Raw genomic sequence first — 27,358 nt, forward strand, 5'->3', positions numbered from 1 at the left:
ATGATTCTTTCCTGTTATCGTTTCTTCTCTTGAGGGGTAATCGATAATTCTTCCAGTAATTGACGGGGAGTGGTATGGCACAAGAGCTCCCTCTTCTGGCCTCCCAACTCCATTTTAGTGAGGTTTCCCTTTATTAATTTTCACACCCTTCTCCATCTAAGTAAATGACAGTTCCATTCTTTTGGTTGTACAGGCCAAAAACCTTGGAGTCATCCTTCACTCTGTTCTTTTACAAATACCTCTAATCAATCTGAATATCCTATTGGCTCTACTTTTGAAATATGACAAATACTATGTAAAGCAAGACTGTCATTTAGCATAGCATAGGAAGGCCAAAATCAAGATAGAATATACAGATATAGTGAAATCACATTTTTTATGGTTATTAATAAAAAGGAAAAGACATTTAGACTTGGAATCAGGAGACATAAATATGAGGCTGGCTCTACCACATCATAGCTTTGTAACACCTTAGCAGGTTATTATCCACCTCTTTCTCTGTTTGCAAGTCTCCTGTTATTCCTTACATTCATCACTCTAGTGAGAACCCTAGTATATCCACTGTGTTGGATGATATGCTGTTATAGAGTCTTATATAATTATAGTATATCTTATCCTACCTACCAATGCATTTTGTTTGCAACAAAACCCTAACTGAAAAACTAGGTAGGTTCAGCCATTTGGTGGTGACTTCTTTCTTTCCCACAAACTCTAGGAGAGGGTAGGCAATTTTCTTATGTGGGCTGAGGCAGTGGACAGGTAGTATACTAGGAGTCGCCACCACCACAAACAGGATGTAGAATTAACCTGCTGCCATAAGGCCAGTGCTCCCCTTGGAGTGAAGACCTGGTCACCCATGAGCAATTCCCTTATTGGTAGCCTTCCATTCTAAACGCAAAGCTTTCTTTGTCGTTGTGCTTAGTTTCCCTGCTGGCAATGCTCAACTCCAGTCCAGGTGGCAAGAGTCCAGACCCTGGACCTGAACCCTTTCAATCCATCAGTTGCCTTTCCCTCAGGACTCTGACCTCCTATATATCACTACTGTCTTGCCAAAGGTCATATATGGTTAACATTTATTGAGGACTGTATGTATTGGGCACTTTAAAGTGCTGTGCCAGCATTATTTCATTTCATCTTCATAACTGTTCAGTAGCTACTTTCCTTTAAGTAGATGAAGAGGTTCAGAAATGTTAAGTAAATTGCTTAGATAGAAATGACTGAGTCAGGACTCACCTTGCATTGTCTCCATGAGTACTGCCTAACTTACAGATCCCTCTGGATATGTGAATAGTCTTTGCCACTTCCTACAGATTCACAAGCCGTAGATTAGCCAATATTTTTGCTTCTCAGGCATGGTCTAGGCATAAGGTATACCAGTGAAAGATACTATTCCTGCCTTTAGGGAACATCTGCTGCCAGAAGCAGCAGAAAAACTCAACAGGTTGTGGCAACTGGCCTTGTAACCTATTTTCCATAGTAAAAGATGAGTGTGGAGAAAACTCATCACTATATTTTCTTCTCTTTGTAATGTTGCATTTTAGGTGTGTTAATGAAGAGGATGTTTGACCTTGCACAGACCTGAAAGATATTTTGAGCCCACTGTTTTGACCCTGTCAGTTTGCTCTTAGCCATGTATGCAACATGATCAGGATTGTATGGAGGAATTAATTATACAATAGATCACTCCTGGACAACAGAACAATTCTGGAATATTTGAAGGTATCGGCTCACAATTCTCTCATGAATTTACTAAGAAATAGTACAAATTAGTCTTTTATGCAATTTATAATGACTATTATGGGAGAAATTGGCAGTGGCTGAAACTTCTGTAAAGTCTGATGGAGGAAAACGACTTAGTAGAAATAGTTACTAAAAACAAGTATCAGCTATAATCAGTAAAGTTTGATGTGGACAAAACCTGAATGCTGAATCAAATATTTATTTAGGTCTGTTTGTATTTACACATACAAAGACTAATGCTCATGAAAATCATAATATATAATTTAAAATAAAAGTTGGAAGTCCCATAAGCCTTCCTCACACCCATTCCAGGATGGGAGTCGCGGTGGGGTAGGCTGTGGAATAGCCATTCACTCCAGATTAGGGAGCGAAAGTAAACAGAACTGTTCCTTAAGGTAAACAAACGCTCCGCCTTCGTTTGCTAGCCTTAAGTAGGGAAGTATTTCCATTTTTTTCTCCCAAGTGCAGCATCAGAATACCTGACCGAATTCCCTTCTCCTTTCAAAGCACTAATAATATAAGCGGTCAGGCCCGGGGCTCACAAAGGGATGAAGCAGTAACGGTGGGGGTCTTTCCCCTTCCGCGGCCGGATTGCTTGGGACCCGTCCCCTCTCGCCTCTGCACCGACCGCCAGGACCGGGGAGGCGGAAGGACCGCGGCGCCGCGGCCGCTCGCCCACCCTTAGCGCGCCGCCGTTGCCGGGCAACACCTCCACAACCCCCGCCCCCGGGCGGACACGTGACGCGCATGTCACGTGACGGGACGGCGTCCTCCCGCGGAGGGGTGTAAACAGGCCGGGTGGCGGCCGAGCTGCGGGCCTGCTGCATCCTGGTGTCCGGCATGCTTCGGGCGGGCCGGGGCGGCCCAGCCGCGAGCTCAGCGCCCACCTGAGGTAACTCCTGCGGCCTTGGGACGGGCGTACCTCACGCCGCTTGCAGTCGCTGCTGCTCGCCGCCGACAAGGCCGGCTGAGCCCCCTGCCCCGGCAGGGGGTGTGGCTGCCGGCTGTGCAGTGCGCGACAGGTGGGTTGGGAGTGGGCGGCCGCCGAGGCCAGGGCTCTGCAGCTCCCAAGTCCCTGGGTCGCGGCCCTGGCGTGGAGCCGGCCGAAAGGCGGCAGCGAGCCCGGGTTGTGGGCCCTTCCGTTCCGGCTGCTCGAGGCTTGCCCCCGGGGCCGGGCCGAGCCGGGGGCCGCAGGATCCGTCGGGCTCTGAGGGCCTGGGGCTGCCAGCGTGGAGTCAGTCCCAGTTGAAGTCCGGCCCTTGCGGGCTGTGAGACCTTGGGCAGGTCAGCCTCAGCGCTGGCCCTGGCCTCAGTTTCCACATCTGTAACGAATGTCTGGACTAGGTGATCTTTGAGGACCTTCCACTTTTGACGTGTGTGATCTCGAGAGAGACCTGTATACTTTGGAAGCTGCCAGAGGGAAAGCTTAGGTAGATAGTTGTCTTTTAATTGCTAAGTTCCTGTTTGTCTTTAAATTTTTCATCTGACACGATTTGGATTCTTGTTCACCTGGGTGAAGTTTTTAATAGAAAACTTTTATACAAAGTAATGGTTTATGTTGCTGTTTTTTTCAGGCTTTTCTGATACAACGAAACCTTTCTTAGAACTTCCTTTGGAAGTCCAGTTAATTAAAAAAAAAAAAAGAAAGAAAATCGAAACCTCTGTCTGCCTCGCGGTCTTCCTGCTCTACTGCAATACCCCTAATGGCCCCCAGGGATCACAGGTTGAGAAGCACTGTTACACTGTTGAGGAGGTGTTCTGTGTTTGTTAATTTGACAGGCTCTGGAAGATGAATCTTTTGCTTACGTGGAGTTTTCTTTTATTTTTCCTTCAACTTTGTTCGACCGTATGTCATACAATTAGAGAGACAATTAGTATATTTTGCAGATAGACTTGGAAAAGACCCCCAAATTTCCGATGCACCTTTCTGTTTCCATCTTTTCTTGCATTCCAGGCCCAAGGGATGTGAGTGTATGTTTATAATAGTGAGACTTAATGCTCATTGCTGGCCTAGTTGCTCAGGTATAGAATGGGAGTGGAAGACTTTTTGCAAGACTTTTATTTAGACCCAACTGAATGGATTAGGATATTTCCTCCGAAAAATACATAAGTCGGGAAAGTACATGACTTAAAATTGTTAGAGCCATGGAATAACATGAACATATCACAAATTTTGAAACTCTGGATCTTGAGAGAACTGGGTTTAGGAGAAAAGGAGGTTCTGTTTCATATAGTGAGTGAATGTATAAACAATATGAAGTGGTCTGTAGACCAAGAATTATCAGGATGATTTTTTTTTTTTAAGAGAAATGCTTAGTTTCCTGGTTTGTTTTCGAAGACTAGGGTTGATAAGAGATTTACTGAAACTTGGAAGTTTGATACTGAAAGAGGAAAACCATAGCCTTTTACAGCTCGTCCGCTTGGTGCTTCTGTGAGGTGAGCCAGAATCAGAGGTTGAAAGGACTATGAACGGAACCCAAGGAGACCTAGTGGATATGTTTTCTCTTTTTAAAGTAACTCACCTCCTTAATCTTTGGTGTAGGTTTAGGTTAAGTCACCTCTTTTCTTTAGGTCTCAGTTTCTGCTACAAAGTGAGGAAATTGGATTGATTACTGCTCCATTTGTTGGCTTCAGTTAGGGTTACCAGATAAAATACAGATAACTTAGTTTAAATTTGAATTTCGGATTAACGGTGAAAAAGTTTTTAGTATAAATATTGCATAAGGCATGCATTATTTATTTATTTTATTTTATTTTATTTTTAAAGATTTTATTTATTTATTTGACAGCACAAGTAGGCAGAGTGACAGGCAGATGGAGAGGGAGAAACAGGCTCTCCGCTGAGCAGGGAGCCGGATGTGGGGCTCGATCCCAAGACCCCAAGATCATGACCTGAGCCGAAAGCAGCCGCTTAACGGACTGAGCCACCCAGGCGCCCCAAGGCATGCATTATTTTAAAAAAATCCATTGTTTATCTGAAATTCAAGTTTACCTGGGCTGACTGTATTTTTATTTGCTAAATCTGGTGACCCTACTTCAACATTTTTATCTCCTTTAAATTAGTTCCAGGAGGAAATTATAGATGCATAGACAGGAATGAATTGATTCAACCAGTCAAGACTCCCTATTTGTTATCAGCAGTAGTGTGTAGTTCTTGAGAAACAGCTCTATTTCACTTGTGGTCCTTGTCATGAAGCAGTTCCTTTTCTGCCATAAGCACATAATGTTTAGGTTTATACTTTGGTGGTAAACAATTTTTTTTTTTAATTTTTAAATTTAAAAAAGATTGCTTTATTTTAGAGAGAGAGAGAGCTTGAGCAAGCACAGAAGGAGGGAGGGGCAGAGGGAGAGGGAGAGAGAGTCTTAAGCAGACTCCATGCTGAGCCTGGAGCCTGACTAGAGGCCCCATCTCATGACCCTGAGATCACGACCTGAGCCGATACCAGGAGTCGGATGCTTAACCATCTGTGCCACCAGGGTGCCCCGGTAAACAATTTAAATATCTGAAAGCAAAAAAAAAAAAGCTAAATTTTCTAAAAGTAACAAATTTGGGTCATGAAATGGTATGTACTATTTTTTTTCTGTAAAAGATGTAACACTACCTGTCCTTCAGTTATATGATTGACTTTAAGACATGTTCTAAGGCAGTGGACTGTTCTGATGGTAAATAATCTTTCAGGAAGTTATTATGCCTTTGATTTGGCCCCCGGTGAATATGGAAAATAATCAGTGTATGCACTATAAACATTTTATATTTTAACTGACCACTGTTAATCTTCTATTTGCTATATCTTGAAGAATTTCAGTGTTGAAATTCTTTTTCAAGGAGTATAATTATTTAATTCCTCAATTTTTGAGAGTTTTAAAGAAAACTAGGCCAAATCTTTACTCACCTCTCTCTGAAATTGCTGAATTTTCAAATTCATTCATTCATTCAGTAGTCAACAAAAAATTGAGTGCCTTCTATAGCCAGGCTGATTAATCAGTGTTCTAGATCTTCAGGTGCTTATCTTTGACAGAGGAGTTAAATCACATGCATTCTAGGGATAATGTGATGAGGGCCTTGAAGTAATACAAATACTGTGGAAATTGAGAGGAGGATGAGAACCCATCAGTTGATAGATTGAGTGGCAGAACCTCCTAGAGGAGGTGGTATTTAATCTAGATCATTGTGATAAAGGTTGGGTCAGGAAGACAGGCTTACAGAAAGGTAGGAAGAAGCAGAAAAAGGCAGCGAATCCATCTTCTCTGTTCTACAAAGCATACACTTTGTTGGGTTAAAAGTAATTGGTAATATTGTTTATATGTAGTTTTTGGTTCCCTGTGATACTTTTCATCTGCATTAAGTATATTGGAATTAAATTTCTTCAGTGTGTATCTATATTAGATCTTCAGATGTCAGTGTAGCTCTCTGAAAAAAATGTTTATGAAATGTGTCACATGTACAAAAATGTGTAATTTGCATATATAAAGCTCAAAAAATAGCATATTATCACACCGTTGAAACCTGTGTGCCCTTTACTGATTAGACACCCACTTTCCTTCTCTTCAGAAGTGACCACCGTACTGAATTCTATCATTTCTTTGCTTTTCTTCATAAACTTATTTTATATGTATACAACCCCCCCCAGACATTGTTTACTTTTGCATGTTTTTGAACTTTATATAAATGGCATCATACTATGTGGATTTTTTTCTGAGACTTTTCCACTTAGGTTACTATGTTTAATTCATGTTTTTCCCCCCACCAAGGTTCCACCCATGTTAGTTTTTACCAAGTGTAAGGATTTCGCTGAGGTAAACACCTAGGATTGGAGTTGCTGCTTGTAGGGTATGGGTATCTGTAGTTTCCAAATATTGCCAAATTACTTTCCATTGTGGTTGTGCTGTTTTAGTTTTCTCCCCGCAGTGTATGAGAGTTCCTATTGCTATCCTGTCTACATGCTCTCTATTATTTGTTATGAGCAAATCATATATCTAATAAGAAAAGTCTAGTATCCAGAGTATGTAAAAAAGACTTACACCTCAACAATAAAAAGAAAAAGAACTCATTTTAAAAACAAAGGATTTGAATAGACATTTCTTCAGGCAAGACATACAAATGGCCAATAAGCACCTGAAAAGAAGCTTGATCTCATTAGCCACCAGGGAAGTGCAAATCAATACCACAATGAAATACCGTGTCATACTCACAGGGATGGCTATGATCAAAAAGACAGATAATAACAAGTGTTGCAGAGATAGTGGAGAAATTAGAATCTTCATACACTGTTATGGGGAATGCAAAGTGATGCACCTACTTTGGGAAGCAGTCTGGTACTTCCTCAAACAGCTGAACATAGGGATCGCAGATGGCACAGCAACTCCACTCCTAGGTTTACCTAAAGAAAAATTAAAATATATATTTACACCAAAACCTGTATGCAGATGTTCACAGTATCAGTATTCATAATAGCAAAAAGTAGAAACAAATGTATGCCAGTTGATAAATGGATAAATAAAATGTGGTTTATATATACAGGGGAATATTAGCCATAAAAGGAATGAAGTACAGATTCATGCTACCACATAGATGAATCTTGAAAACATGATGCTAAATGATAAAAGCAAGTCACAAAAGGCCACATATTGTATGGTTACATTTAAACTGATAAGAACAGATACTACACTTGATCTTAGCCAAAAGGCCGAGAAGCGATTGTATGGTTACATTTATACAAAACTTCCAGAATACACAGATCCAAAGAGTGAGAAAATAGATCAGTGATTGGGAGTTGGGATGGGGGTAGATGGGAGATTTGATCATGAGTAATAGGTTTCTTTTTAGGATGATGAAATGTCCTAAAATTGATTGTGTTGGTGGTTGCACAATTCTGTGAATATATGAAAAGCCATTGAATTGTACACCTGAGAGAAGGGAGGATATTAAAACAAAACAAAACACACAAAAGGTTGCTACGTTGTGAGCAGCCCTCCGGAGAGGCCCATATGATGAGGGATCAAGACTTGCCCACAGCCACATGACTGAGCTTAGAAGCAAATTCCTCCTTCCCCCCTTTTACACAGAGCCAAGCCTTTAGATGATCCTATAGCCTGGCCAGCATTTTTTTTTTTTTTTTTTTTTAAAGATTTTATTTATTTATTTGAGAGAGAGAATGAGAGAGAGAGAGAGCATGAGAGGGGGAGGGTCAGAGGGAGAAGCAGACTCCCTGCCGAGCAGAGAGCCCGATGCGGGACTCGATCCCGGGACTCCAGGATCATGACCTGAGCCGAAGGCAGTCGCTTAACCAACTGAGCCACCCAGGTGCCCTGGCCAGCAGTTTTGACTGAAGCCTTATGATAGACCATGAGCCAGAGGTACCCAGTTTAGCTGCCTAATTGCTGACCCATAATAACTGTTAGATAGTAAATGTTCATTGTTTTAAATGAGTTTTGGGGTAATTTGTTATGCACAATAAATAATACATGAGCAGTAACACTGCATTATGTGTTGCCTTTCATTTGGTGTTGTGGAAAGCCATGATGGTTAAATTCATAAAATATAATTGACTCTCTTTTTAATCTATCATTTTGTTAACCACAACTCATGACCAAGAGTAATACATTTCTTCAGATATTCTCTAAATTATTGGTGGGGGGAGAATTTATGCTTAGAATAGGTTCAACTTGTTTTATTTTAATTTTTTGTTTATTATAATTTAAAAATTTTGTAATCCTGCGTGATGCATTATGAATCTTTATCAACCAGGGCAGGCCACTTCCAGACCATATAGCAGTACAGAGTATTTCTCATATTGTCATGATCTTCTGGTAACCCTTTTATATTTACAAGTTGTGGATGGTATTAATATATTTTAGGCAGATTTATTTTCTTATTTATGGCTTTAGCAAAGCACTCAGAAAATAGTGAGACAAAACGGCAGTTCCCTAGAAGCAGCCTCATTTTATTGAAACCATATGAAAGGAGGGTAAAGAAGATTTTTTTTTTTTTCCTTTGAGTATTTCTGTATTTCAGTTGAAGAATGATTGACTCTATGGGTAAGGAACTCATGTGGGTTTTGAAATTTGATTTTAAAAATGAATACATGTTGTGGGTCACCTGCGTAGCTCAGTTGTTGGGCATCTGCCTTCGGCTTGGGTCATGATCCCAGGGTCCTGGGATTGAGCCCCGCATCGGGCTCGAGCAGGGAGCCTGCTTCTCCCTCTCTAGCTCCCCCCTGCTTGTGTTCCCTCTCTCGCTGTCTCTCTCTGTCAAGTAAATAAATGAAATCTATATATAAAAAAAAAATGAAGACATGTTTAAAAGGTTTTAAGGAGTCTCTTTGTCCTTTATTTTTCTTACCCTTTAAAAAATGTAAAAGATGTATATTTATTAATATACAGAGGTATCAGAAATATTGTTATATGAAGAAAAGCAGGCCATAGAAGTTTTCTCCTAAAAGTTTTATAGTTTTAGCTATTATATTTAGGTCTATGATCTATTTTTAGGGTTTAGTACTAAGTGTATGTGGTATGGAGATAGGGATTTAGGTTCCTTTATGAATACACAGTTATTTTGGTATCATTTATTGAAAAGATTATCCTTTCCCTGTTGCATTTATTGTCATTCCTCTATTCTTTGCCCATTGCATTACCTTGCCATTTTATGTTGGAAATCAATTGGTGATACATATGTGGATCTATTTCTGATTTCACTCTTCTGTTGATTTGTAGGTCTGTCCTTATGTCAGTACCATACTGCCTTTCTTACTGTAGCTTTATGTGGTTTGAAATTGGTTAGGATAAATTCATTACCTTTGTTCTTTATTTTCAAAGATCTGCTTCAAAGAACTGTTTTTAGTTTTGTAGTGTACATGTCATGTACATATTTTGTCAAATTTATATCTTAATATTTTATGGTTTTTGATGTTATAAATGGGATTAAAAATCATTTTCCACTTGTTCATTGCTAATATGTAGAAGTACAGTTGGTTTTGTGTATTACCTTTGTATCTGGTAGCCTTTCTAAATTCATGTACTACTGCTAGTAGTCTTCTTGTTACTTTTTAAGAATTTTCTACATAAGAGATCACTGAATAAAGACAATTTTACTTCTTCCTTTCCAATCAGTATGCCATTTCTTTCTCCCTGCCTGCCTGCCTTCTTTCTTTCCTTCTTAATTTCTTTCTTTGACCTAGTGCATCGTCTAGCACCTCAAATCCAACATTATGATAGAAGTGGTAAGCAGACATTCATGTTTTATTCCCAGTCTGAGGGAGAAAGGATTGAGTCTTATGAATGATACAACAAGCACTAAGTATAAAAATTTTTAAATGTTAAATTAGACTTAATAAAAGTTAAAAACTTATGCACTTTAAAAGACGCTGCTAAGAAAAATAAAAGATATGCTACAGAATGGGAACGGGGCGCCTGGGTGGCTCAGTTGGTTAAGCGTCTGCTTTCAGCTCAGGTCATGATTCCAGGGCCCTGGGATCGAGCCCCGCATCAGGCTCCCTGCTCAGCGGAGAGCCTGCTTCTCCCTCTGCCTGCCATTCTGCCTGTCTGTGCTCTCTATCTCTCTGTCAAATAAATAAATAAAATCTTTTTTTTTAAAAAAAAAGAATGGGAACAAATATTTGTATTTCATATATCTGACAAAGGACTTTTATCCAATGTGTATAAAGAACCTCTATAAATTGTTAATAAGGCAGACAATCCAAATTATGAAATTGGTGAAAGATTTGGACAGACACTTCACAAAAGAAGATATTTGAATTCACAATAGGCACATTTAAAATTCTCAATATATTCAGTCATTTAGGGAAATGCAAATCAAAATTACGAACAACTCTTTGCCTGTAAGGATGGTTACAGTTGAGGAGATGGACTGTATCAAGGGTTGGTGGAAATGTAAACCAACCAGCACTTACACGAATTGCTCGTAGGAGTCAGCTTAAGTGTGCACTTATGGGATGATCCAGCAGTTCTACTCCTGGTCATAAAAGATTACATCACAAATGATTTACGACCAAATGTTCAGAGATCAAAACCGGAAATGGCCCAAATGTTCATCAACAATTACACAGTGGAATACTACTCCACAGTAAAAAGGGAACTACTGATGATATCATGGCATGAAACTGAAAAACATTTTGCTGAGCAAAAGAAGCTGGACACAAAACAGTGCATACTGTATAATTCCATTCAATTCATCTTAAAGCCAACAAAACTAATCTATAATGAAGCAGTTTAGTGATTGCCTAGGGTCAGAGAGGGAGGAATTGACTGCAGAGGGGCAACAGGGAATTTTTTGCAGTAATAGAAATGTTCTGTTTGAATTTTAATTGGTTAGTGGTTATACTGCATAGACTTTTGTCAAAACTTTTCCAACATTACACTTAAAATGGGTATTTTATGTAAATTGTGGCTTACTATAATTTATTTTAAAAAAGCAAGGGTGTAAACAGCATTTATAGAATAAGCATATATGTGTTGTATATATAGTATTTCTATGTAAAATTTTTAAGTGTATGTATGCACACATGCATAAGAAATGTCTAGAAGGATGTTCAGCAGTTGTTACTGATTATGTCTAGATGGTGGGATTTTAGGTGATTTTGAAAGAATGATTGGACTTTCCTATAGTATTTGAATTATTTTTTTCAGTGAACATGTCTTGACAAAAGCAAAAAGAATATTTTTTTTTGTTATCTGAAAGTTTTATCCCTTGATGTTTTCATCTTTTAAATATTGAATAAGCATTATAATAATTATGAAATATGTTTAGATCTTAAATACTTTTATTCTGTAATCACCACCAATTAGGAACAAAACCTTACATTACCTTTGATGCCCCTTGGTCCTCCTCTCACCCCATCTTTTTACCTCCCCCCAGACATAACTGATGCCCTAAATTTGCGTTTATTATTTCCTTGTTATTTTTAATAGTTGTATTACATTTGCCTCTCTAAGCTATGTTCCACTGTTGAACTTAATAACTAGAATCATACTGTGTGTATACCTTCATCACCTGCTTTTTTATCCCACATAATATGAGACTTGAGACTCACCCATGTTTCTGTATGTGGTTGTAGTACACTGATATGTAATTGTTATATTGTATTACATTTATATGGATATTCCATAATTTGATCTTTTACTCTTGGTGAATAATTGGGTTGTTATTTTTTTCCTGTTATGAGCAGTGGTTATGTGAACATTATTTTTGAAGTTTATTTATTTATTTTTGGGGTAATCTACGCACTGTGGGGCTTGAACTCACGACCCTGAGATCAAGACCTGAGCTGAGATCAAGAGTTGGACGCTTAATTGACTGAGCTACCCAGCCGCCCCTGATTTTTCTCATAACAGTGTTGAAGTGCCTGTTTTCTTTTTTTTTTTAAGATTTTATTTATTTATTTATTTATTTGACAGAGAGAGGGAGAGCACAAACGGGGGAGTGGCAGGGAGAGGGAGAGGAAGAAGCAGGCTCCCCGCAGTATAGGGGGAGCCCGATGTGGGACTCCATCCCAGTACCCTGGGATCATGACCTGAGCCGAAGGCAGTGGCTTAACCAACTGAACCACCCAGGCGCCCTGAAGTGCCTGTTTTCATATATATGTCTTTGAACATTCATGGAAGTATTAGTATAGTAGAGAGTCCTAAAAGTGGCATTGTCTGGCCAAATGAGATTTAAATTGTGTAGTGGCAATTGTTGCCCCAATTTTTATTTCAATCTATCCAATCTATTCAGTCTATTCAATCAATCTATACTTCCCCTAATAATGTGACCCTTTTTCCATTCCCTTGCCCATATTATCTGTTACCAGTCTCTATACTTTTCTGTATTTTAAAATTAATGTTTAAGTTTTCATCAAAATACTTGGATATTGTTTAAAAATAATGAACACAGAGGCAATTTATGTTTTCTTATTTCTATGGTAGTTACCTCCATAGTTCTAAACTTAATGCTTATACATATTATTGATTTTTCAGTTTTAGATTATACATTGCTTTCCTGTTATGTGGATTTGGGCATCTTAAATTCCTCACTTACCTTTTTTGCATTCCAAGTATGGTTATAGCCCTATTTTTATTGAAATAATAGTCAGTGACCACTTAATTGCCAAGTAGTAGTCTGTGACTACTTTTTCTTTCGTACGTATCTTTTTAAAGTTACCTCTTTTTTCAGTGACATAACTTTTCATGTACACATTCTTAATTTTTACCAGATGCTCTCTTATATCATCTATAATATCTTTTCTTATAAATCTCTAATTTTCTGGAGACCTTTCCTCCTAGAGCTTTCCATCATCCTGCTTTAATGCGAACCTGAATTCTCTGGGCTTGCTGCTCAGTCACTATGTGGGAGACCTTTATCCTGGCCAGTTTCTCAGAGAATCATCTGTTCTCTCATGTGTATTAGTCTTGGTAATTTAAGCCCTTGCTCCTCAAAATGTATTCCATAAACCAGCCACATAAGTATCATCTTTGAGCTTGTTAGGGAATTATAAAATCTCAGGCTGCATCCTAGATCTACCGCATCAGAACAAGATGACTGGTATGCACCGAAAATTTGGAAAGCCCTGGGCTGTGTGTTATAGTGTGGTAACAACAAAATATTGTTGTCATGCAAAACTTAGCACAAGATGGATGTAACTCTTTCATCTGCCTCCAGGCTGACAGTTGAAGAGAGCTGGATGGAGCATCTCAGTGAATGTTTTCAAGGGCCTACGAGTGACAGATAGTACTCTCCCCATGTTATATTGGCCGGCAGCCTGTCACATGGCCTCTCACAGAATTACAAGAGAAACGGGAAAATGTAGTCTCTGGTTTGCCTGGGAACAGGAAACTATGTAGTAGGTAAATAGCATTGACTCTGTTTTAGTTGGTCATTCTGGTCCCCAAACTGTTTCATTCTTTTTCCCACACACAGAGCACACTAATCCCCTATCCAACCAGTCATTGCCTTCAGTTCATAGTACAGGATCTCTGTGTCTGGCTGGCTGTCAAGTCCACATCAGCCTTTCTTGTTCAGGTGAACTAAGAAGACGTATTTGCCCCCAGCCCCCCAAAAAATATTCTAGTAAGAATACAGCATCATTAGTAATCTCATTTGGAAGGTGAAGCATAGAGAGACAGAAGTCACTCTTCTGTAACAGTTCTTTAATCTTTATGGGCAGAAAGGGTGTTTCTTAATTAGACTCTGGATTTTGTTCCCTGGGACAAACCCTCACATTCTTTTTTCTTCATGGCCCCAGGGACCATCCTCTAGGAGGTTCTTTTTTTTTCCCCCATTGTCTTATTTGTTGACATCCCACATCCAAATTTGATGTTCAGAGCATGGTCTCCTTGGGTATTGTGAAGTTGGTCTTTTTGTAGAAGGTTGGGCTCCCAGAGGTAGCTGTTGGGTCTTGAACAGTCAGACCTTCTAAATTCGGCCTTCCAGTTTTTCTGCCAGTGTGTTTCCCTTAGAAACTTAGCAGACTCATTATCCATTTGCTTCCAGTCAATCACAGTGCCAATAACCAAATTTGTTTTTGAGACATAATTCTCAAATCTACTTTATTTTTCTGCTTTCTTGCTTCTACTCCTCTGTCTTGTTTCAGTGGAAGCCATCTGTAATGTCACATTATAATCTGATTTTCTCTGAGCTTATTATTTTCTTGTAATACCCTGCTAGAAATAGCTGGTAGTAACCAACACACCATAGTTTTCAATTTCTAGTTTTGTCAAAACCCATAGAGCTTAAAGTTCATCAGGTGTGTGGTTTGTCTTCTGAGTTAGAGCCATCAACAGAGTTTCTAAATATTTTCCCTTGCATAACATGGATCATCATCTTTTCATTCTCTAATAATGAAGTTCCTCATTGCCTACAAAGTGATGACTAAATAAATGCAACTTATTTAGGTTTTTGTTATGACAGCACCCTACTTCTGGTAGCAGTTTCTGGATGGGGAGGTGGCCAGGGGACCAATTGTTTTATTTATAGACTTTTATTGTATCTCTGCTTTTTAGCCTGTAGCTGGTTCCCATTCATAACCTGAAGCCTGAGCCCTTTGGTGGTTTTTTTTTTATAGGCAAATTAGTTCATTTTTTAAACAGATTTTATTTATTTGAGAGAGAGCGTGTACATGAGAGGGCACGAGTGGAGTGGGGGAGGGGGAGAGGAAAAAGCAGGCTCCCTGCTGAGCAGGGAGCCCTATGCAAGGCTCCATCCCAGGACCCTGGGATCATGACCTCAGCTGAAGGCAGATGCTTAACTGACTGAGCCACCCAGGTGCCCCAAATTAGTTTATTTTGTATCTTTATCCATCGTTTCATGTATTTTACATTGTGGCCTTCTTCACCTTGCTAAGTTATTAATATTTCCATATTTTCTCTCTTCAGAAAACATATTGAGATCTTTTTTTTGTCTGCTCGGGTGCCCCCTCTCATTTGTAGCCTTCTTATTTATTCTTATTTATACCTTTTTTCTTTATTTATTAGTAGTTCTTTGTCAGATATGTGCTTTGTAAATATTTTCTCCCAGTCTGTAGCATTTCTTTTCACCCTTTGCAGAGCAAAATTTTTTATATTTATGAAATCTACTTCATAAATTTTTCCACTTGGGGATCATGACTTTGGTGTCAAGTTTCAGAACTCTTTGGCTAACCCTAAATCCTAGAGATTTTCTTCTATGTTTTTTTTCTCTCTAAAAGTTTTATAGTTTTATGTTATACATGTAAGTCCATAAAGTATTGAATTAATACCTGTATAATGTGTGAAACTTAGGTCGAGGTTCATTTTTTTTCCCTGTTGTTTTGGCACCATTTGTTGAAAAGCTACCCTTCCTCCATTGAATGGCTTTATCAAAAATTATCTGGGCATATTTGTGTGGATGTATTCTGTTCCATTGATTTATATGTCCCTTTGGCAATACCACACAGTCTTGATTATGGTCACTCTGTAATTAAAGTCTTGTAATCAGTAGACTGAGTTCTCCCATCTCTTTTTTTCTTTCAAAGGTGTTTTGGCTATTGTAGGTCCTTTGTTTTTCCATATACTTTTAAAAATAATCTTGTCTTTTTTTTCTTTTCTTTTTTTCTTTTTCACAACCCTGAGATCAGGAGTCGGATGCTTGACTAACTGAGCCACCGAGGTGCCCCAAAATAATCTTGTCTATGTATACAAAAAAATATTGGTGAGATTTTGATAGGAATTAGGTTAAACTTGTATATCAATTAGGGAAGAATAGACATGTTTACTTTGTTGAGCTCTAGTCCATGAATACAGTATGTGTCTTTATTTATTTATTACTTCTCTGATTTCTTTCACCAGCGTTCTATGCTTTTCAGCATAAAAGATCTTTGTTTTATACTTAGGTATGCCATTTTTTTATGATTGTGTTGTTGTATTTTTAATTTGTGTCCTTGTTTTCATTGTTAGTACATGCAAGTATAACTACTTTTAGTAAGCTTATATTATATCCTGCACATTGCTGAACCCACTTATTCCGGGAGTGTTTTGGTAGATTCCTTGGGATTTTTTTTATATAGACAATCATGCCAACTGCAAATAGGTGCAGTTTTATTTCTTAATTTCCAATCTGCATGCCTCTTACTTCCTTTTCTTGCCTTATTGCACTGGTTAGAACCCCCAACACTATATTAAGTAAGAGTTGCCTTTTCCCCACTCTTGGGGGAAAAGCAGTTGGTCTCATTAAGTGTCATGTTAGGTGTAGGGGTTTTTTTGGTAGATGCTTTTTATCAAATTAAGGAAATTCTTTTTTCTTATTTTTCTGAAAGTTTATCCTAAATGGGTGTTGAATTTCATCAAATGTTTTATCTGCATTCATTGATATGAACATGTGATTTTATTCATTAGCTTTTTAACACTGTACATCAACATTATAGATTTCAAAAATGGACAGATCTTACATCCTTAGAATAAGCTTCATTTGGTCATGGTTTATAATTCTTTTTATATTTGCTGAATTCTGTTTGTGAATACTTTGTTAAAGTTCTCTTTTTCTTTTCTGTTTAGAGAACATGTAGCCATTCCATTCTTTTAGAGTACATGCGCTAGTGACACATTCTCTTAGTTTACTTTTATCTCAGAGTGTCTTGATTTCTCTTTCCTCTCTGAAGGATATTTTTGTTGGATATAGGTTTCTGAGGTGATAGTTCTTTTCTTTTGGTCCTTGAAAGGTGTTGTTTCTCTTCTTACCGGCCTCTCTGGTTTCTGATGAAATATTTGCTGTCATTTAAATGGTTTTTCTCTTGTAGGTAAGGTGTTGTTGCTCTCTCACTGCTTTCAAGATGTTTTCTTTGTAGTGTTCAGAAGTTTGACTATGACATGTCTTGGTGAGGAGTTCTTTAAGTTTCTCCTGTTTGTAGTTTGCTCAGAATCTTGAGTCTGTAAGTGTATACATCTTCTGTGAAATTTGGGAATTTTCAGCCATTATTTCAAGTGCTTCTTCAGCTCAGTCCTCTGTGATGACATGAATATTGGCTCTTTAGTTATAGTCTCACAGGTCCCTGAGACCCTCTTTATTTATTTATTTTTCCAGTCTGCTTTCTCACTGTTGTTCAGATTGGGTAGTTTCTGTTGTTCTGTCTTCTGGTTCACTGACTCTTTTCTCTGTTCCCACCATTTTGATATTAAACCCATCTGTTGATTTTTGTATTTTGATAATTACATTTTTCAGTTTTGAAATTGCCTTTTGGTTCTTCTTTGTAGCCTGTATTTCTTTGCTGAGACTTAGTTTTTTTACTGAGGCACAGAAGTGATGGGGATGAAAGTCCCTGCTAGTTACTTGGCCTTCTCTAATAACATATTGATGGGAATATTGGGATGCTTTGTTATACATCTTGGTGGGAATAGAAGTCTAGTCTATCTTCTGTTGTTGCTGGACTGGGTGGGGGTGTAGCTGCAGTTTTTTTTTTTTTTTTTTCCTGTGGTGTTTGGCTGGAGTAGGGTGTCTAAAAGTTTTATTGTCTTAAAGTTTTTTGTCTTTCTGGGCTGACCCTTTTCTACTTGTTGGGTTAGAAAGAGCTGGCTTTCCTTGGGGCTTTTTTTGGGGGGGCAGTTCTGTACTTCTTGTTTTTTCTGAATTGCCAGTTCTTCAGCTGTAAGTTTGGGTTATATAAACAAAAAGAAAACCCAAGGAACTCAATACCATGTCATTCCTTGAATCCTGAGGTCCCTAGCTGGTCTGCCTTCTTCTCTGCCCTTCAGGGTCTTTATTTTACATATAATGTCCACAGTTTTTAATTATACTTAGTGGGACAAATAGGGAAAAGTATATTTACTCCATCTTCCCAGAAACATAAACTTTTTATTTTTTAAAAGTCATTTTACTATCCTTTTAATAGAGTCTTGGTAGAAGAGGAACTAAACTTAAGTGTTTAATCCATACTTTTATTATTTATTAATGTTTTAGTACATTTGTATGAATTAGGCAGATTAAATATTTTATTTGCTTAGTGCTTGTTTTGTTCATAGCACACGGTTATGTGGGAAGGCCTTTGAGAAATGATTGAGAGCATGAGACTCTGCTTGGCTAAGATTTCTCAAAAAGCTCCATTCTGTAAATGAATCCCTTCTGTGTTACTCCCAGAAAGGTTAGATTGCTTTTAGGTGAATTTCTTGAGGGTAGTTGATGTAGAAGATGATACTTTAATACCATAACCTGATTTTTAGGTTAAAATGTCGTTTTATGCCAGGAATACTGATATAATATATCCTTTAAATTTATAGTCTATAAATTATAATTCTTATGCTATAATCTTTTACATTTATCTTGATTTGTTAAAAAATAATTTTACTATATTCTCAGGAAGGATAACTTATTATATTAGATTCTATCAAAGCATTAAAATTTTCAAGATTTATTGGAAATCTCAAGTTTGTTAATTCAGTTGAGATAACGTTAGGAATATTCTAGTACTTACCCAGGTAGCATAATAGTTAAGGATATAGGCCCTGGAGCCAGCTTCAGTGCTTACTGTATGAACTTGAGCCTGGGTTTACCATCCATATAGTGGGGATGATAACAATTCTACTACTTCATAGGGTGGTTGTGCCAGTGTGAAGTGTTTTTTTTTTAACTTGTTAAAACTGAAAATTATTTTTTTTAATTATAAAACTTTAAAAAAATTATGTCAATTCTGTTACTTACACAGCATATTCTACAATTTGGTATAGTTCTGAGAGTATTAGGCTTAAGAGTTAGGAAACCTGAGTTCAACTTCCTACTTTCCTGAGCAGCTGCTTGACCTCTGGTAAGCAAGCAACCTTGCTTTCTTTCTATCTTCTTTACTTTACTCATTTATAAAAGTGGGCTTGGGTTTGAACTGGTTGATCTCTAAGATTCCTTCCGGTTCTTCCATTCTGGTTTTTTGTCTCCCATGAATCATAATTGAGCCTGCTATAACACAGTTCATGAGGCGAGCATGAAGAAAGAAAACAAAGGCTTAGGGTGGGGAGGGAATGATAACCTTACAGAAACAGTAAGGGCTGGTACATTGATAATTAGGTTTATTTCACTGATTCTAACCTAGGGCAAAACTAACACCTGTAGATGGAAGGGAAAGAGCTCTTGACTCAGCATGATATGGACACATTTTTACAGATACTCCTGTCCCAACATTGAAATGGGCCAGGGGCGCCTGGGTGGCTCAGTCGTTAAGCGTCTGTCTTTGGCTCAGGTCATGATTCCAGGGTCCTGGGATCGAGCCCTGCATCGGGCTCCCTGCTCGGTGGGAAGCCTGCTTCTCCCTCTCGCACTCCCCCTGCTTGTGTTCCCTCTCTCGCTGTGTCTCTCTCTGTCAAATAAATAAATAAAATCTTAAAAAAAAAAAAAAAAAAGAAATGGGCCACCTTAGGTGCTTCCTAACACTGAAAGGACAAAGGCCAAGTTAAGACTGGCAAGTGATGCTTCAGAGTCAGATCAAAGCTATTTCTGCCTCAGTCAGGTGTTGGTGCTGGGTGACTTCTATAAACCTTCTGGCCTCCCATGGGTGGAAATCATGACATGATAAAGTTGTTAAAATAATCAAGAAAAACCATATTGTAGTGTGACAAAATAGTCACAGATTTTAACTGAATTATAACAATGACGTTCACCTTCTAAATTTCTCTCTGTAGTTTCTTTCTTTCTTCCTTTTTTTTTTGGTAGTAGTGTTAGACTAAGTGTTACTTGTTTTCAGTTTTGAAAATGTTGCTCCTCCTAAGTCTTGTGTAGTTTTTGATGATTCATCTGGGAAGAGCAGGGCTATTGTTTTCTTTGTTTTGACTGATCTGTGAATGTTTGCCACTTTTAAGCTAAGCTAGGAACTGTGAATTTGGGTTCTTGGGTCTTGCTAAATTTGTCGTTGACTGTGAGTGCATTGCCAACTGCTTTGGAGATGTTTACCAATCTGGATGGGCAATTTTGATAGTATTCTTACTGTTTCTGCTATGAAGCAGTCTTTGAAGAAGTATATGTAGGGGAGCACACCCTTGGGGGAAAAAGGTATTCTTATTACTTTTATTGAATTATAATGCTCTTTTTCCTACTTCTTGAGGTAGAATTTGGTCACCAAAGGAACAGTTAGTTGTCTCACCCTGACTTAGCATCTGGTTGAGGACGTTGTGTGGGTATGTACATTTCCTAAACTACCTCAGGTCTCCTTTACCTACTGGGTGTCCTCTTCCTTCTGAGTTGGAATTAGATTGTACTGTACTAGTGGATATCACTTTACAGCAGGTTTTTCATTGTTAGCACTATTGAGGTTTGGGGCTGGATAATTCTTTGTTGTGGGAGGCTGTCGTGTACATTATAGGATATTTTTTAGCAGCATCCCTGGTGTCTTCTTACTAGATACCAGTAGCACCCCCACAGTTATGGCAATCAAAAATATATCCAAAAGTCCCCTGGGTGGCAAAATTGCTCCAGTAGAGAACCACTGACTTATGGATGCTTTTCCTCCAGCCCTCTGCCACAGTAGTGGTCATCCTACTCCCATCTGGTTTCTCCATGTTGCTGGCCTTGTTCATGACTTCCTCCCTGTGACCGTGCTCTGCTCAGCTAATTAGGTGGAAAGTTGCCAAGTGGAAGGTGGGGAATAGGGCAGAGCTAGTGGAATCAATGGGGAATAGGGCAGAGCTGGCGTAAGGTGTGGCCCTGGGTAGTGGCTGATCCCTGCAACACACGGATTGGGTGTGTTTTTTGGTAGCAGCTAATGATTAGACTTAAAAACAAATGTTTTTTGATGTGAAAGTGAGCTGACAGTGACAGTGGTATCATGCTCATCAGGTATGTGATGTCTTCATGCTGTCTGAAGCCTGCCTTGGGAGTCTGGGGTTTTGAAAGAAACCTCCAGGGATGTTCTCTCTTTAATGTTTTTATTTGAAAGAAACAAAGAGGAGAGAGACCGCTTCCTGGTGAACTTCCATGTTCAATTTTGATTTCATTGTTGAGGTGACTTTAATAGCTAGAGTTAATAGTTTTTTTACATATATGAAGCAAGGTAGGAGAATTTGTAAATATGAAGCAGCAAATGTTTGACGAGTGTAGCTGGGGATGGTGCCATGCCTTCAAGAAAGGCTGAGTGCTGAAGAGCGAAGCAGGTAACTTATAATGATGCCACAATGTAAGGAGCAGAAGCTCTGTCTTGGATGGGGGCAGGTGGTGAGGAGTGCACAAGGAGAGCTCTCATAGATAACTTGAGAATTGGAACAGGTGTTTACAGTGCTTGTTTATATTCAATCAGTGTTTGTTATTAGTACTCCTGTTCTGTGTTTCATGGATTTTTTTTTTTTTTTTTTTTTTTCTCACCCAGTCAGGGTCGTCCTTGAATGCCTGTTTTTATAAACTTTATTCTCTTAAAATTTATTGCTTAATAGTCCCCATTTTAAATAACTTTTAATGACTGCATATTGTATTTGTGATTATATCCTAATTTACTTAGCCATTTCCCTATTGTTAAATATATAGCATGCTTTAAAAAATTTTGCTACTGTAAATATCCTTTGATGAATGTCTTTGGGCATACGTTTTAAATCCACAGTTCAGATGACTTCTTTAGGATAGTATTATGAACTAGAATCATGGGGTGAGATGATGTGGATATTTTTAAGGTTTTTGATTTATATTTATGAACTGCTTTACTGAAACGTTCTTTTTTTTTTTAAAGGTTATAATTAACACTCTCACTAACAGGGTTTGAGTGGCCATTTTAAGACATGCTTGCCAACTGATTTAAGAGATGGAAAACATCTCGTCTTTCTTTGCCTATTTAAATTATTAGCGAAGTTGATTTTTTTGTTGCTTTTCCTTTATTTTTTCTTAAATTTTATTTTATTTTATTATGTTAGTCACCATACAATACATCATTAGTTTTTGATGTAGTGATCCATGATTCATTGTTTTTGTATAACACCCAGTGCTCCATGTAGTACGTGCCCTCCTTAATACCCATCACCGGACTAGCCCATCCCCCACCCCCGCCCCTCTAAAACCCTCAGTTTGTTTCTCAGAGTCCATAGTCTCTCATGGTTCATCTCCCCCTTCTGATTTCGCCCCCTTCCTTTTTCCCTTCCTTCTCCTAATGTCCTCCATGCTATTCCTTATGTTCCACAAGTAAGTGAAACCATATGATAATTGACTTTCTCTGCTTGACTTATCCTTTTTAAGTTTATTAGTTTCTTTTATAAATAAGCTGGACATGCCCTTTTCCCATTAATCTTCTAGGGTGTTACTTTTTTTCTGAATGTTTTATACAGTTTCTTTATATATTAAAGGAAGTAACCTTTCGTCTATCATATTTGTCAAAAAGTTTTCCAGTTTTTCAATTACGTCTTTTGTGTTATGTGTTACTTTTTATTTTGATACAATTTCAAACTTACAGAAGTATAAGAATACAAAGAATTACCACATATCTTTTACCAAGATTCACCAGTTATTTATATTTTACCCACTGGCTTTATTGTGTTCTCTCTATGCATATATATAAATGCATGTTTTTCTTTTCTTTTTTTTAAAAATATTTTATTTATTCATTTGACAGAGAGAAAGACAGCAAGAGAGAGAACACAAGTGGGAGTGGGAGAGGGAGAAGCAGGCTCCCCGCCGAGCAGGGAGCCTGATGCGGGACTTGATCCCAGGACCCTGGGATCAACTGACTGAGCCACCCAGGCGCCCCAAGATGAATGTTTTTCTGATTAATTTGAATCTAATTTGTATGTTTCCCAAGAACCAGGGCATTCTCTTATATAACCACAGTAAAATATTTGTCAGGAATTTAAATAATTAGGTACAGTACCTAATTCACAATTCATACTGCATTTTTAACAGTTGTCCCTATAATGTCCTTTATTGTTCTTTTGTTTTCCCTGTCCAGTATGCAATCCAGAATCACACTGAATTTCTTTTTCTATCTGCATGCATCACTTTATTGCCTTTGCCAAAAATTATTTGACCATGTGCCAAAACACAGCCATTTGGAATGGGTGGAGATTGCAAACTCTTGTCCTTACAGAATGGACACATGGTGTCCCTGTTTAGATGATACAAAAATACCTATTTGGTATAGTCCATAAGGTGAGCTGTAAGTGATAGTTAATAAGTCAGGCTGCCTGAATGAAACACTGTTGAGACAGCTGAGTTACTGACATTGCTAGAAAATGGGATGGTGAATAACAGGCCTTGGAAGCTCAGGTTTATTTAGTCTCCTTTAATCTGGAGTAGTTCCTCAACTTGTCTTTGTCATTCTTGATACTGACATTTTTAAGAGTAGAGACCAGTTATTTTCTAGAATGTCCCTCAATTTGTGCTTCTCTGAAGTTTCCTCATGGTTAGATTCAGATTATACATTTTAGACAGGGAGAATACAAAAGTGACGTTTATTTTTCTCAGTGCAGCATATTAGGAGCCACCTGATGATAGGTAGTTTCAATATTGGTGATAAAATCAAACACTTGGTTAAGTTGCTGTCGGCTAGATTCCTCCACTGTCAAGATACAGTTTTTCCCTTTGAAGTTAATAATTATTGACACTATATAAATACTGTGTTCCTCGACCAAGTGGGATTTATCCCTGGGCTGCAAGGTTGGTTCAACATCCGCAAATCAATCAACGTGATACAATACATTAACAAAAGAAAGAACAAGAATCATATGATCCTCTCAATAGATGCAGAAAAAGCATTTGACAAAGTACAGCATCCTTTCTTGATCAAAACTCTTCAGAGTATACGGATAGAGGGTACATACCTCAATATCATAAAAGCCATCTATGAAAAACCTACAGCGAATATCATTCTCAATGGGGAAAAACTGAGAGCTTTCCCCCTAAGGTCAGGAACGCGGCAGGGATGTCCACTATCACCACTGCTATTCCACATAGTATTAGAAGTCCTAGCCACAGCAATCAGACAACAAAAAGAAATAAAAGGCATCCAAATCGGCAAAGAAGTCAAACTCTCACTCTTTGCAGACGATATGATACTTTATGTGGAAAACCCAAAAGACTGCACCCCAAAACTGCTAGAACTCATACAGGAATTCAGTCAAGTGGGAGGATATACAATCAATGCACAGAAATCAGTGGCATTCCTATACACCAACAACAAGACAGAAGAAAGAGAAATTAAGGAGTCGATCCCATTTACAATTGCACCCAAAACCATAAGATACCTAGGAATAAATCTAACCAAAGAGGCAAAGGATCTGTACTCAGAAAACTATAAAATACTCATGAAAGAAATTGAGGAAGACACAAAGAAATGGAAAAACGTTCCATGCTCATGGATTGGAAGAACAAATATTGTGAAGATGTCAGTGCTACCTAGAGCAATCTACACATTCAATGCAATCCCCATCAAAATACCATCCACTTTTTTCAAAGAAATGGAACAAACAATCCTAAAATTTGTATGGAACCAGAAAAGACCCCGAATAGCCAGAGGAATGTTGAAAAAGAAAAGCAAAGCTGGCGGCATCACAATTCCGGACTTCCAGCTCTATTACAAAGCTGTCATCATCAAGACAGTATGGTACTGGCACAAAAACAGACACATAGATCAATGGAACAGAATAGGCAGCCCAGAAATGGACCCTGAACTCTGTGGTCAACTGATCTTTGACAAAGCAGGAAAGAATGTCCAATGGAAAAAAGACAGTCTCTTCAAGAAATGGTGTTGGGAAAATTGGACAGCCACATGCAGAAGAATGAAACTGGACCATTTCCTTACACCACACACAAAAATAGACTCCAAATGGTTGAAAGACCTAAATGTGAGACAGGAGTCCCTCAAAATCCTGAAGGAGAACAGAGGCAGCAACCTCTTCGACCTCAGCTGCAGCAGCTTCTTCCTAGAAACATCGCCAAAGGCAAGGGAAGCAACAGCAAAAATGAACTATTGGGACTTCATCAAGATAAAAAGCTTTTGCACAGCAAAAGAAACAGTCAACAAAACCAAAAGACAACCGACAGAATGGGAGAAAATATTTGCCAATGACATATCAGATAAAGGGCTAGTATCCAAAATCTATAAAGAACTTATCAAACTCAACACCCAAAGAACAAATGATCCAATCAAGAAATGGGCAGAAGACATGAACAGACGTTTTTCCAAAGAAGACATCCAAATGGCCAACAGACACATGAAAAAGTGCTCAACATTGCTCAGCATCAGGGAAATCCAAATCAAAACCTCAGTGAGATACCACCTCACACCAGTCAGAATGGCTAAAATTAACAAGTCAGGAAACGACAGATGTTGGTGGGGATGCGGAGAAAGGGGAACCCTCCTACACTGTTGGTGGGAATGCAGGCTGGTGCAACCACTCTGGAAAACAGTATGGGGGTTCCTCAAAAAGTTGAAAATAGAGCTACCCTACGATCCAGCAATTGCACTACTGGGTATTTACCCCAAAGATACAAATGTAGGGATCCGAAGGGGTACGTGCACCCCGATGTTTATAGCAGCAATGTCCACAATAGCCAAACTGTGGAAAGAGCCAAGATGTCCATCGACAGATGAGTGGATAAAGAAGATGTCATATATATATACAATGGAATATTATGCAGCCATCAAAAGGCGTGAGATCTTGCCATTTGCAACGACATGGATGGAACTGGAGGGTGTTATGCTGAGTGAAGTAAGTCAATCAGAGAAAGACATGTATCATATGACCTCACTGATATGAGGAATACTTAATCTCAGGAAACAAACTGAGGGTTGCTGGAGTGGGGGGTGGGGTGGGAGGAAGGGGTGGCTGGGTGATAGACACTGGGGAGGGTATGGTGAGCACTGTGAATTGTGCAAGACTGTTGAATCACAGATCTGTACCTCTGAAACAAATAATGCAATATATGTTAAGAAAAAGAAGAAGAAGAAGATAGCAGGAGGGGAAGAATGAAGGGGTGGAAATCGGAGGGGGAGATGAACCATGAGAGACGATGGACTCTGAAAAACAAACTGAGGGTTCTAGAGGGGAGGGGGGTGGGAGGATGGGTTAGCCTGGTGATGAGTATTAAAGAGGGCACGTTCTGCATGGAGCACTGGGTGTTATGCACAAACAATGAATCATGGAACACTATATCTAAAACTAATGATGTAATGTATGGGGATTAACATAACAATAAAAAAATTAAAAAAAAAAACCTAATGATGTATGATGATTGACATAATAATAAAAAATTTTAAAAAAATACTGTGTTCCTCATCAAGCTTTCACCTACTAGTTTTAGCATCCATTGTTCTTTCAACTGCATTTTCCTTCTGTATTCTTTAATTGGCATTCTGTTATAAAGAAGAGCTTTCCTTTCTCCCTCCGCCCCTCATTTATTTATTTACTTACTTTTTTTTTTTTTTAAGATTTTATTTATTTATTTGACAGAGAGAGACACAGCGAGAGAGGGAACACAAGCAGGGGGAGTGGGAGAGGGAGAAGCAAGCTTCCTGCCGAGCAGGGAGCCCGATGCGGGGCTTGATCCCAGAACCCTGGGATCATGACCTGAGCCGAAGGCAGGCACTTAACGACTGAGCCACCCAGGCGCCCTTATTTACTTACTTTCTTGAATGATTCATAGATATATTCTTATTTACTGGCCTATCATATATTATAATTTAGTGACCTATAATTATTTGGATACTCTAATTGTTCCAGACTTGGTACCTGTGAACCTTTTCAAGTTGACTCCTGTGTCCTTTTTGTATGTCTACAGTTCTTTGAGAACCTACTTGCTTTCGGGTACAGCAGGACACTCTGGGCTCATTTTGTGTGCCTCCGCCCTCAGGTGAACTTTTCTAGGAAAAGTGGGGAACAGGATCTGGGTGCGTGAAGTACTTACTGCAACTAGTGTGTCGTTACTATCTAGGCCCTCTTAGCGGACAGAGCTAGCATATGTTTGTGTGTCTGCACAGGCATATACACATAATGTCTGTACTTGTTACTTATACATCTATGTATACACATGTGTATATATTAAAAACTGATTTCAGGGGCACCAGGGTGGCTTAATTGGTTAAACATCCAACTCATGATTTTGGCTCAGGTCATGATCTCAGGGTCGTGAGGTTGACCCCTGCGTCCAGCTCCGCACTCAGAGTGGAGTCTGCTTGAGATTCTCCCTCTGCTCCTCGCCCCACTAGTACGCGCGTTCTCTCAA

The 27,358-nt window shown here is 38.7% G+C and overlaps 1 protein-coding gene and 1 pseudogene across 3 annotated transcripts in view; one reads left to right on the forward strand and one right to left on the reverse strand.

Moving 5' to 3' along the window:
* Positions 1-2,508: 2,508 nt before the first annotated feature.
* Positions 2,509-27,358, forward strand: part of MARCHF8 (membrane associated ring-CH-type finger 8) — a 133,683-nt gene continuing 108,833 nt past the window's right edge. For 2 of the 3 annotated variants that reach the window (XM_032432202.1, XM_032432205.1), the window contains exon 1: positions 2,509-2,762. The gene's annotated coding sequence lies outside the window, so the exon portion shown is untranslated. The remainder of the gene's footprint in view (positions 2,763-27,358) is intronic. The other variant, XM_032432203.1, reaches the window with a different exon arrangement.
* Positions 7,259-7,439, reverse strand: LOC116649632 (annotated as a pseudogene).

Source organism: Phoca vitulina, unplaced genomic scaffold (assembly GCF_004348235.1).
Source record: "Phoca vitulina isolate PV1807 unplaced genomic scaffold, GSC_HSeal_1.0 scaffold48, whole genome shotgun sequence".
In the NCBI taxonomy this organism is placed as follows: Eukaryota; Metazoa; Chordata; class Mammalia; order Carnivora; family Phocidae; genus Phoca; species Phoca vitulina.